The 11,254-nt window shown below is 42.1% G+C and overlaps 2 non-coding genes across 2 annotated transcripts; both read right to left on the reverse strand.

Moving 5' to 3' along the window:
- Window positions 1-359: 359 nt before the first annotated feature.
- On the reverse strand, window positions 360-465 carry LOC141588941 (small nucleolar RNA R71). The gene has a single exon (XR_012519906.1). It is a non-coding gene; the product is annotated as a small nucleolar RNA R71 (small nucleolar RNA).
- Window positions 466-10,770: 10,305 nt separating this feature from the next.
- On the reverse strand, window positions 10,771-10,877 carry LOC141588827 (small nucleolar RNA R71). The gene has a single exon (XR_012519797.1). It is a non-coding gene; the product is annotated as a small nucleolar RNA R71 (small nucleolar RNA).
- Window positions 10,878-11,254: the final 377 nt, after the last annotated feature.

Here is an 11,254-nt window from a genome sequence, read left to right on the forward strand (position 1 = left end):
TCATTCGGAGCCTACAGCTGCTTCAATCCCTAAAGGTTTCAATCTCGCGACTGAAGATGGCAATACATTCGATACTAGGCTGTCTTATATCAATCTGGTTGAAAGAAATCTGTATCGGGGTGTAGCTGGTGAGGACCCACGGAAGCATATGAAGGTTTTCAAAGATTATTGCTCAACCATTCCCGCTACTAAGGGAGTGACTTAGGACAAGATTAAGGAGGTCCTATTTCCTTTCTCTTTGACCAATGGAGCCCGAGAGTGGCTCACTGATCTTGATAGAGAAGAGGCCGGTATTACTAACTGGGAGACTATGGCCCTTGCCTTTTATAAAAGGTATTTTCCTCCACAACGAACTAATCAGCTGAGAGGAAAAATTACAAGTTTCAAACAAGCACCAGATGAGAACTTTTATGAAGCTTGGTACCGGTTTAAGAAGTTGGTGCGGTCTCTTCCTCATCATGGTTTCGATAAGTGGTTCTTATGCAACCAGTTCTATAATGTGTTGTATGACGACCACCGCGCTATTTTGGATGCTTCATCAAACGGTCGATTTCAGAAGAACAATGATGATGACAAGGGATGGGGAATCATAGAGGAGATGGCTACCCATTGCGCTGAGTATGGGAACCTGAGAGATGGTATTCAGACAGTTAATTCTGTTGATAATGCAGTTGTGGCTCAGCTTGAAGCCATGAATGCCCGTTTCGATAAGTTAGAGTTGCAGAATGCTGGTGATCAACAGACGGTTCACTTGTTGACTAGACAAGAAACCGTTTCATGTGAGAGGTGCGGTAGTAATGACGGTCACACTGCTGTTGACTGTCTAACTGAGAAGGAGCAAGTTCTTACCTTTCAGCAATATAGGCAAGGAAGCTTTTATTATAACAATCAGAGTGGAGTCCATCCTAATTTGAGATGGACTAGTCAGAATGTGTTGAATCCTACACCTCCACCGTAGAAGCAACAACCATATGTTCCTCCTCATAAAGATCAACAAGGCTTTCAAAAGCCTCCATCTTTTCCACCGCCTAATCATGGAGCTTCTTCCAGTGGGGTAAGCGAGATGACTGAGTTGAAGTCAATGATACAATCATTGACTGTCCAATTGCAAAGGAGTGAACAACAAAAAGATGCGGCAATCAAGTCACTCGAGTCCCAGATAGCTCAACTCGCCACTAACCAATCTTCAAGGAAACCGGGTCATTTACCATCTCAACCGAACAAGAACCAACATGAGATGGTAAATCTGATTAATTTGCGAAGCGATCTTTCTTATGAAGGACCCAAATTGTCAACAGACGAGAAGATATCAGACCCAAGACCTGTTGTTGCTGAGAGTGAACAGTCGTTAATGGACGAATCTATGCTGAATCCAAGGAAAGTCCTCGATCAACTCATTTCTGGAGGTCGATCGAGAGGAAATGCTGAAAAAGGTACTCGATCGAGTGAAGTTGTTGGTCGATCGAGTAATGCTGATATTGACAATTTCGATCGAGTGGAGGAAACTCCTCGATCGAAGGAAATTGCTGAGGAAACTGCTCGATCGAGTGAATTCATATCTCGATCGAGTGATGCTGAAAAAGAGGACTTCGATCGAGTTGTTGATTGTTCTCGATCGAATGTTGTTGCTGATGAAAGACCTCGATCGAGAGGAAAAAGGGATCGATCGAGGAAGAAAGATGATGATTGTGTTGAGACGTTGGCAGAAAGAAACAAAGGGTTGGAAATTCCTATCACGATTCCTTTTCCGAGGCGATTGCAGAACAAGAAGGCCGAACAACAGTTCAGGAAATTTGCTGATATTCTAAAGAGCCTTCATGTCAACGTTCCTTTCGCTGAACTGCTTACTCAGGTACCCTCTTACATGAAATTTATGAAAGAAATATTAACGCGTAAGAGGCATATTACTGACCATGAAACAATGGGTTTGACTGAAGTAGGGTCCGCCTTAGTTCAGAATAAGACACCACCCAAACAATCAGACCCGGGTATCTTTTCGATTCCATGTCATATAGGAACCCACTTAATTGATAATGCGCTATGTGACTTAGGAGCTAGCGTAAGTGTCTTACCATTGTCTCTCGCTAAGAGACTTGGTTTTACCAAATTTAATTGTACCAACATGACCGTTCAGATGGCCGACCGTACTATATCACGGCCACTAGGTGTCTTAGAGGACATACATGTGAAGATCGGGAGATTCTTTATTCCCGTTGATTTTGTGGTCTTAGACATACCCGAAGACTCTTATACTCCTATTGTTTTAGGGCGACCATTCCTATTTACTGCTCGCGCGGTAATTGATGTCGGGGGGAAGACCGTTACTTTCCAGGTAGGAGATGATGAGCTGACATTTTATCAGTCCAAAGCTCATAGGACCCCTATGCAAGTTCAACCTTGCAATGCCTTACCCTCTATAGACCCTGAAATAGATTCTCCAGCTGACGATATTGAGTATTGTGCTGCTATAGTGACACCTCCGCCTCAAACTGAGAGCAAAAAGGAGGACCATTCTGTTGTTTTCCTTGCTGCAGGTACACACATAGTGGATACTGGAGATGCTGTCGGTCATGGTGCAGTGAAAGTCAAGTCAAGTGATCGGAATACTGCAAATGATTATGCCACTGGCCGTAAGGCTGCCAGAGGAAAGAAGAAAGTGAAGGCGTATGTTGACGCGAATTATTCTTCTTCTATCAGTTCAAGTTCAAGCTCATGGCGATCCAAGAGGACGGTCCGCGATGCTGAAGGGACCTCCTCCAGTCAGAAGCCCTCTTTTGGACTGTCACAGTGTTTTGGAAGATGAGCGGGGAATGCCCCGTTGTAAAACCTTGTAGTTTGAATTTCCGTTTAGACATTTTAATTGCGTTTTAGACTGTTAGACAATAGAGTAGTTAGTTTTAGCATAAGACCAAATATAGACTGCGTATTTTGTGAATTTGGTATTTGCGGGAAGCTTTTCTACTTGTTTTCATGCAGTTTTGGGGAAGATTTATTGCCTTAGGATGCGTGCCAAAGGAAAAAAACTCGATCGAGTACTTTTTGTACTCGATCGAGAGGATTGCCCAGAAAAGGAGTTCGATCGAGCTGTTTATGTCATTCGATCGAATGGTTAAAAAAGGAGAGTTTTCGATCGAGAAGGTTTTTACTCGATCGAGTAGAATGAATGAAGAAGTCCTCGATCGAGTGGTTTCAAATCACTCGATCGAGTGCCTATGGCTTATATCACACAGGGAGTCTTCTTTTTCCCTTTCTATTTTTCATTCTAATTCTTCTTCCTCCTCTTTTTGCGATAAACCCACGAAAATTCCCCCAAATCTCCCTTTTTTCTTCCCCTTTTCCAAATTCATATCCCACATTGTGTTTATTGCTCTATTTTCGACAATTGCCCTTTACTTTGCCCTTCAAACTTGTGTTCTTTGCTGTTTAATTTGGGAATTAGGGTTTGCTTGAGTCGGGTCAAAATCCGATTAATTCTTGCGTTTTTGTCGATTTCTTTGCTTCTTTTTGTGGGTCATCAATCAAGCAAGTATTTCCCATTTGATTCTTGTTGTTTAATTGCTTATTTTCGACCTTAATTAGGGCTAGGGTTTCGAAAATTTCTGATAAATTGGGGAATTTGTTTAGTAATTGTTTAATTGTCTGATTAATGTACTTATTTGATTGTTAGGATGGATAGTAAACCCATGCCCTCTACTAGTTCCACTGTTACCCCACCCCTTTCTGAGACGGTGGTCCCTGCTGCTACCACTGTCACTAGCTCTGTCTCTGCTACTGCTGTTACTGCCACTACTACCACTGCTGGTACTATCCCTTCCTCGGTGACGACCCCTGCTGCGTCATCACCGTCTGTCACTGCAGCTCCCTCTTTCGCGCTTGTTGCCAGCCGACCTGTCACAGACCGTGTTCCTACAGCTGCTGGCCGAGGGCGGGGTCGAGGTCGAGGTCCTCCTACTGCTGGACGCGCTGCTGCCACGTTCCGGGCAGACAACTCCTTGGACCCGCTCCCTGACTTTCCTGAGGTACGTTTTGTGAATTCTATTCATCGTAAACGTTTTAAAAGTTTAATGCGCTGTAACATTACTTCTACTAAATTCTTGTGTCGGACTTCACTTGAGAAACTGAGGATTTATGATCCTGTTGCTGAGTTGTTAAACGGGACGGGGATGACCGGGTTGACCACAATGCACGCACTGACCTACGAGCAGCTCACACTTGAGTTTTTCAGCTCATTTACCTTTTCAGCTGGTGCCTACGACACTGACCCGGAGAGCCTTGTGTCTTCTTTAGGCTGTTTAACCAGACCACCACTTGGAATTTACCAGAGTTTGGGAGGCGGTTAGGTTTGTCTTCCCACGGTGACCTGGACCCTCCACGGAAGGTCATGCGTTTACTTTTGCCTAACTGGGCACAGACACCCTTTGAGGAGCGTAAGCTGGCTCACATCCATCTACCCCCGACTCGTTACTTTCTTTGTCTCATTGGTGGGACGATTTTCAGCCGCAAGGAGCCTAACAACGTTAACAACATTGAGTTGTCGATTTTAGGGGGCTATCTGAACATTGATAGCACTGGCCCCTTTGTTCTTAACATTGCCTATTTGACAGCTAAACATTTTAACGATGTCGGGCAGAAGGTGACGGGCATGATATCTTGTGGAGGCATAGCCTCTTTTATTGCCCGTTCCCTTTAAACAGACTTCCCCAGAGGCCTGAGACACATAGATAAGGAAGCGAATTTGAATATTAATGCCATGTTGGCGATGTTTTGGGTAGCTTCAGACCAGCGGACCAGGAAGATTTATCGTTCCAGGTCCGTGACCTTACCTTTTCCAGACCTACCCCGTCTTACACCTTTGACCTCTGTGGCGGGTGGGTTACCTCCACCTCTACCTTCGTACCACCTTCCACTCTTTGCCCCCACTACTTCCGCTCCTAAGAAGCGGAAGAGACTTGAGATCGGGGAGGGGTCCACACCGACTGAGGCTGGGCGGACGACCACGTCCACGCCCACGCCTACACCAACCCTTATCCCTACTCCTTCTGTGACACAGCCGGCTTTGCTGGTTAACTTTGTTCCTCCTCCACCCTTTTTGGCGCCCGAGGTCATGGACCAAGGGCCTCGTGATGGTCTTCTTCTTGAGATATGCACCAGGCAGGCTTATATGGAGCGGGACCAGAAACTTGCCTTGTTTCCTATATACGAGTATCACATGCAGAGAGGACGCCCTGTTCCAGACGGCTGGCCACACCCTTTGGTCGGACTTATCGTTTTCGGTTACTTGTCGTTAAGAGTTACCTAGACCAAAACAATATTTATAACTTCACAAACTACTCTACTATTAGTAAAGAGGTAAGTAAAGGTCGGATCCCAAGGGACGGGTATTGATGTAGGATTTTTGATTGCAAATGGTCGTGTCTAAGGGTGTCACAATTTGGGTTGAGGTAGGAGATCAACTAAACTAAATAACAATGCAAACAAAATAATGAAAATAAGCAAGATGATTAAAATGAGATGTAAAAAAATGATTAAAAGCACTAGGGTGTCATGGGTTCATAGGGGATTCATGGGATTTGATCATACAAACATATTTTCTACTAGATGCAAGCAATTATTGTTGTGATGGGATCGAGTTAGTGTATATCTTACAATCCATAGGAAGGTTTGGATCCCGGAGCTGAATTGATTAGATTGTACAACACCTACAAGTCGACTTAATCCTCCCTATCCAACTATATGCATGGTCTAATGAGACTCGAGTTGGTTTATATCTTACAAGTCTCATTGAAAAGGTAAGTGATGGGTAAAAAATGCAAGGATTCATAGGCTCGCATTTCATCAAACATAACATGTGCATAACTTGAAATCACAACAAGCAAGCAAATTAATTATGAAAACATATTAGATTAAGCATGAATCAATCACCATGTTGGTTTCCCCTAATTTCCCATTAACCCTAGTTAAGGAAACTACTCACTCATTATCAAGTTTAACATGCTAACAAGGTTGTCAATTATACTAGCAAGGCAAAACATGATGAACAAATGGAGATGATTAACGATAATTAAAAAGGATTAAGAGAGAATTATACCTATAAAGATGATTCTAAATAATAAAGCAAAGAATAATAGAAGTACTTGATGATTGATGGAAGGTTGTCAATCCTCCAAATAAACCCAAATAATCTTCAATTACCCAAAATAAATGATGAACAATAGAGAAATTAAGTAAAGATTAAGAAACGAGATTTGTATTAATGCTAAATTAAGAGTTGATTACAAGATTAAGATGAGATTAAGAATGCATAAGAAGAACATGATAATCTAATTAGTACAATGGGGTATTTATACTAAGGATTAGGTATATAAATTAGGGTTACTAAGGGCTTAAATGACGATTTAGACCCTTAAGAAAAGTTGAGGAAGTGCTCCTCTCGAAGGAGATGCGCATATCCGTTTTCATAGTCTTCAAGAAATACGCTCGTCCCGAGCGGCTTGGCTGAGGGACGGTTTGCACTGGAGAGAAATCCGAGCGGATTGGGGGTCGGGATGCTCGGATCACAAGGCCTCAAGACGAGCGTCTTTAGCACGGGACGCTCGGACTATAGCAGGGCGACGCTCGTCCTGGGCACTGCGACGCTCGGATTGCTGGGCAGTCACTTCTCTTCTTTTCTTTCTTCAACAATCCTCAAGGATCTTGTTGGAGATGCAAGGATCCTTTCACCATTGCCCAAGCTACTTTATTATCTACATAGGCCTTCAAACATTGTCTTCCCTTTGATGCTTGGTCATTGAATTCGATCAATTTAGCTCCATTTTGCCATGAAAATGCAAGGTTTGCACTCCTTTCCTACCAAGGGATCAAAACCTCAAAGAATATGCAAAACGAAAGACTAAAGATAGTAAATGACCCAATTATGCACTAAAAAGCATAGGAATGAGGCTAATTCGGGGACTAAATATGCTCAAATATGAGTCACATCAATTATCCCCAAACTGAACCTTTGCTCGTCCCGAGTAAAGAGGTGACAAAAACTAGGACCCTTTTCAAACTAGCCTACTAATATAGCCGATGTGAGACAATTAGCGGGTCTCACTCCTCCCCTTCAACTCACAACAAGACAACCATGAGGTAGGATGCCTTCTTGCAAGGCAAGGTGGGGCTTGCCATAATGGCGACACATCCAAGCATTAAAGCACACAAGATCAAGTAATGGATGCAACTACAAAAATGAATAGCCACTTTCCTCATCTAAGTGGCAGAAATTATCTAAAGGGGAAGCAATTCTAGGGTACACATTCCATCATAGATACGGTTTCTTCAAACTACTAAGCCTAGAAGGATACCAATAAATCACCTCCAAGTTGTGTCAAGCTAGGGTACCTTTGTCCTCAATCGTTAAGTGCTTTCGTCAAGAGTAGACTCCCTATGGTATTAGAAACACTGGAAGATCGCGGAATTCCGCTTCTTGCCTAAACAAGAAGAAGGGTTGTCCCCTCTCTACCATGCACAAAAGTGGATACGATGGAAAAGGGATCAATAGAACTTGAGTTTCATGTGGGAGTTTGCTTTTGTTTTTGTTTTTCCCCCCAATTTATGGCATTTGACATTTTGAGAACATTTATTTGCCATTTCTTTTGATGATTGGCATTTTCAACACTTGACAATTTCAACTTTTTCTTGCATTTCTTTTTTGAACATTTTCAAAGTCACCCCATATGTAGTGAGAGTGCTTATTTTTGAAGCTTTAGGAGTCTATTTTTGTTACTCCTCTTTTCTTTTGATGCAATTGCAAACTTTTTCTTTTTCATTTTCAATTCATGAACTCAAATTTTTGAACAATTTTTGTGCCTATTCCCTTTGGTGACAAAATGTGGTAGAACATGGATGATGGATGGTTGCATGGTTTCAAGGGTCACCTTGGAATAAACGGTAGCCAAGGAGTTATCACACCACAAGGTATTCTTGACTAGGCCTTAATCCATGGGTCAAAGGATACTAGCATGACACATCCTAGGGTGTTTTGCAAGTATTCTAATGAGCAAAGTGTTAAGAAGAAAAAGTATCTACAGGGGCCTTATATACATTTGTCAAGCTTCCCAAATAGACGGTTTCACAAAATTTTCCTAAATGCAACTATATGCCATGATGCAACTAACATTTATACAACCTAATGCATATGCTTCTACCAACTAGTATGCCAAATAATCTAAATGCAATCCTAAATTCACATTGTTTATACCGCATCAATCAAAATAAAGCCACATAGTCATTAACATAAAGAGGAAAAAGGAGATCTGAAAGATCATACCATGCCGTCTTCAATATCCTCATGTCTCGGATGTGGCGTAGTCGATCAATGTGAAAAAGGATAAACAAACACAATATATACAAGACTACACTACAAAGGAAATGAACATGTTTTAATTGGTTTAGGCTATTCAGTTTGCAATTCGCTCTGAGATTGAACTCGTTCCATTAGGTTTTAGGATCGAGTCTAGTTCTTGCTTGGGGACAAGCAAGGATTTGGTTTGGGGAAGTTTGATGCGTGTCTTTTATATGATGTTTTACACCTCATTCTACACGCATTTCAGAGCTCATTTATGTAGTTTATGCTACTATTCTCCCCATTTTCGTCTACTTTCGTATTTTTATGTAATATTGCAGATTTATGCGGAAATGGGTAGATAATGAGCTAAATCCGTCCGCGAGTACCCTGCACTGCATTTGACGTAAAGTATTCAGTCGAGGAACGAGCTTGGTGCGCATTTCGAGGCCCGAAAGACAAATCCACGAGAAGTTAGAAGTCAAGTATCAGCTGAAGCAGTCGATCGACTGGTCCCCTTAGTCGATCGACGATCACACGACTTACAGAAGCTACTGTTCTGCATAGGTTGGTCGATCGACTGAGCAACATGGTCGATCGACCAGACCGTGATTCAGACGTGAATTAAAAGATCGATGAATTTGAAGCCCATAGTACATTAGGTTTTGGAATAAGAACTACGTTGTATTCTATATAACGTAACCTAGTTTACAGAAGTTACCATCTAGTTTTATACATTCAATTTTCATTAAATTCTTTATCAGTTTTAGAATATCAAATTAGGGTTCGGGATATTGTTTCATACAATTTACTCTCGCTTTTGGTTTGATCTTTCTTCTGAAATTCCTCACGGTATTTTTCTGTTCTCGTTTTCAGTTTATTACTTTATTTGCATTCATAGGTATAGAATTGTTAGTTAGTTTCCCGAAGCCATAATTATCGTTTTATGCTAGGCTTTTATTCCGTTAATTTAAGCATGAATTCAGTAGTTAATTTCGTTAATTTCATTGTTGTTATCATCCCTAGTATGAGTAGCTAAATTAATTGTGCTAGGATGTAGGGGAACTATAGGTTAAGCGGCATTAGAAAATCGCATGCCGGTCGATCGACTGGGCTCCCTGGTCGATCGACTGGCCACGCTAAGATTGTTTCGTTTTAATTGTTTTAATTGTTGTGTTTGGCGAATCGAGTGCACGCGACTAGTTGAATACTTAGGATTTGACCGACCCAATAAAGATCGAAAGATAGGGAAGGGAGATAGCCTACTTAATTAAGACGACTAGATTAATTAGATCGAAAGATAGATTAATTTAGACCTTTAGTCACTTTTCAGGACGAAAGTCAGTATTAGTGGTATTAGGGACCTGTAGCGAGATCGAAAGATGCTACCTGTGAGAGTGGACCAAAAGGACCTCTTATTTTCCCGTCTCACGTGATTGCTTTAGACCTATCTAGTTTGCTGCCGCCGAAACTATAGTGAACCGACCATCCTAGTACCCCTTTTTATATTTGATTTAATACATTTCTTTAGTTTAATTTATATTTCATTGCCTTTAGCTATAGACCAAATCAAAGAAAACCCCCACATACTGTTACCTTAGACTGAAATTAGACAACTAATAATTACATCCGCCTCTATGTGGTTCGACCCTGTTACCACTAGCTTTTGTTAGTTTTAATAGGTTTTATAAATATTATTTTTGGTACTCACAACGACGGGTATCAAATTTTGGCGCCGTTGCCGGGGAGGCAATTGTTCTAATTTTTAGTTGTTTTATTTTAGTCTGTTTCTTAGTTTAAGGGACATTCGTTCCTTAAACTATTCTCATATTCTTTTTGTAGTTTCTTCTTATGTGCAGGTCACAGGGTGGTGAACTACTACCGATCATTCCCGAGATTGAGAAGATCTTGCGTGAGTTGAGACGATCATCTAGAATACTGCCGACAGAGGAAGAGCTGAGTACTCTGTCTAGTTACTACGAGAACGAGCTATACGAGGAGGATCAACCTTCATCACCCATTTCCACTTCTTCAGCTGAGACAGTCACATCTCCAGAATTTCCAGTCATGGCTGAAGAAGCGAGTATAGCAAGTCACTCTGAGCCAACAGCTGCAAATCTATACAAGGGGTTTGAATTACCGGGAGCTGATAGAAAATTCGAACCGAAGCCTTCTTATATCAACTTGGTTTAGAGGAACCAATTCAGGGGAGCTGTAAATGAAGATGCAGCCAAGCATATGGAGATATTTATTGATTATTGCTGCTCTATACCCCCACCGACCGGTGTGATCCAGGACCGATAAAGGAGACTATGTTTATATTATCACTCCGCGATGCTGCAAGGGAGTGGTACAGAGATCTGGACCGAGCTGCTAATGGGATCACCGACTGGAATTCTTTGGCCTTGGCATTCTACAAGAAGTACTTTTCTGCCTCGAAGACCAATGCCATTAGAGCTCAGATTACGAGCTTTAAACAGGGGCCTGATGAGAACTTTCATGAGGCATGGGTCCGTTTCAAGAAGCTGGTGCGAACCATCCCGCATCATGGGTTTGAGAAGTGGAGCATATGCAATCAGTTCTACAATGGGCTCTATGACGATCAAAGGGCTATCCTGGACGCGACAGCAAATGGCAGATTCCAGGAGAATACGGGGGAGACTAAGGGGTGGAAGATCATCGATGACTTGGCCACCCACAAAGCTGAGTATGGGAATTCCCGGGGGAATCAAAGGAGAGCTACTGAATCTCCTTCTGTAGCTGCATTAGAAGCTCTCACGACGAGGTTTGATAAGTACGAGTTGGGAGGAGCTTCAAAAGGAGGGATTTACCATGTAAATGCTGTTTCAGACGGTCCTTTCGTCTGTAAAAGATGTGGAGCTGAGGGACATGTTTCAGACAATTGTCCTAGTCCCTTTGAGTCTTGTGCTG

This window comes from Silene latifolia, chromosome 6 (genome assembly GCF_048544455.1).
Source record: "Silene latifolia isolate original U9 population chromosome 6, ASM4854445v1, whole genome shotgun sequence".
NCBI lineage: Eukaryota > Viridiplantae > Streptophyta > Magnoliopsida > Caryophyllales > Caryophyllaceae > Silene > Silene latifolia.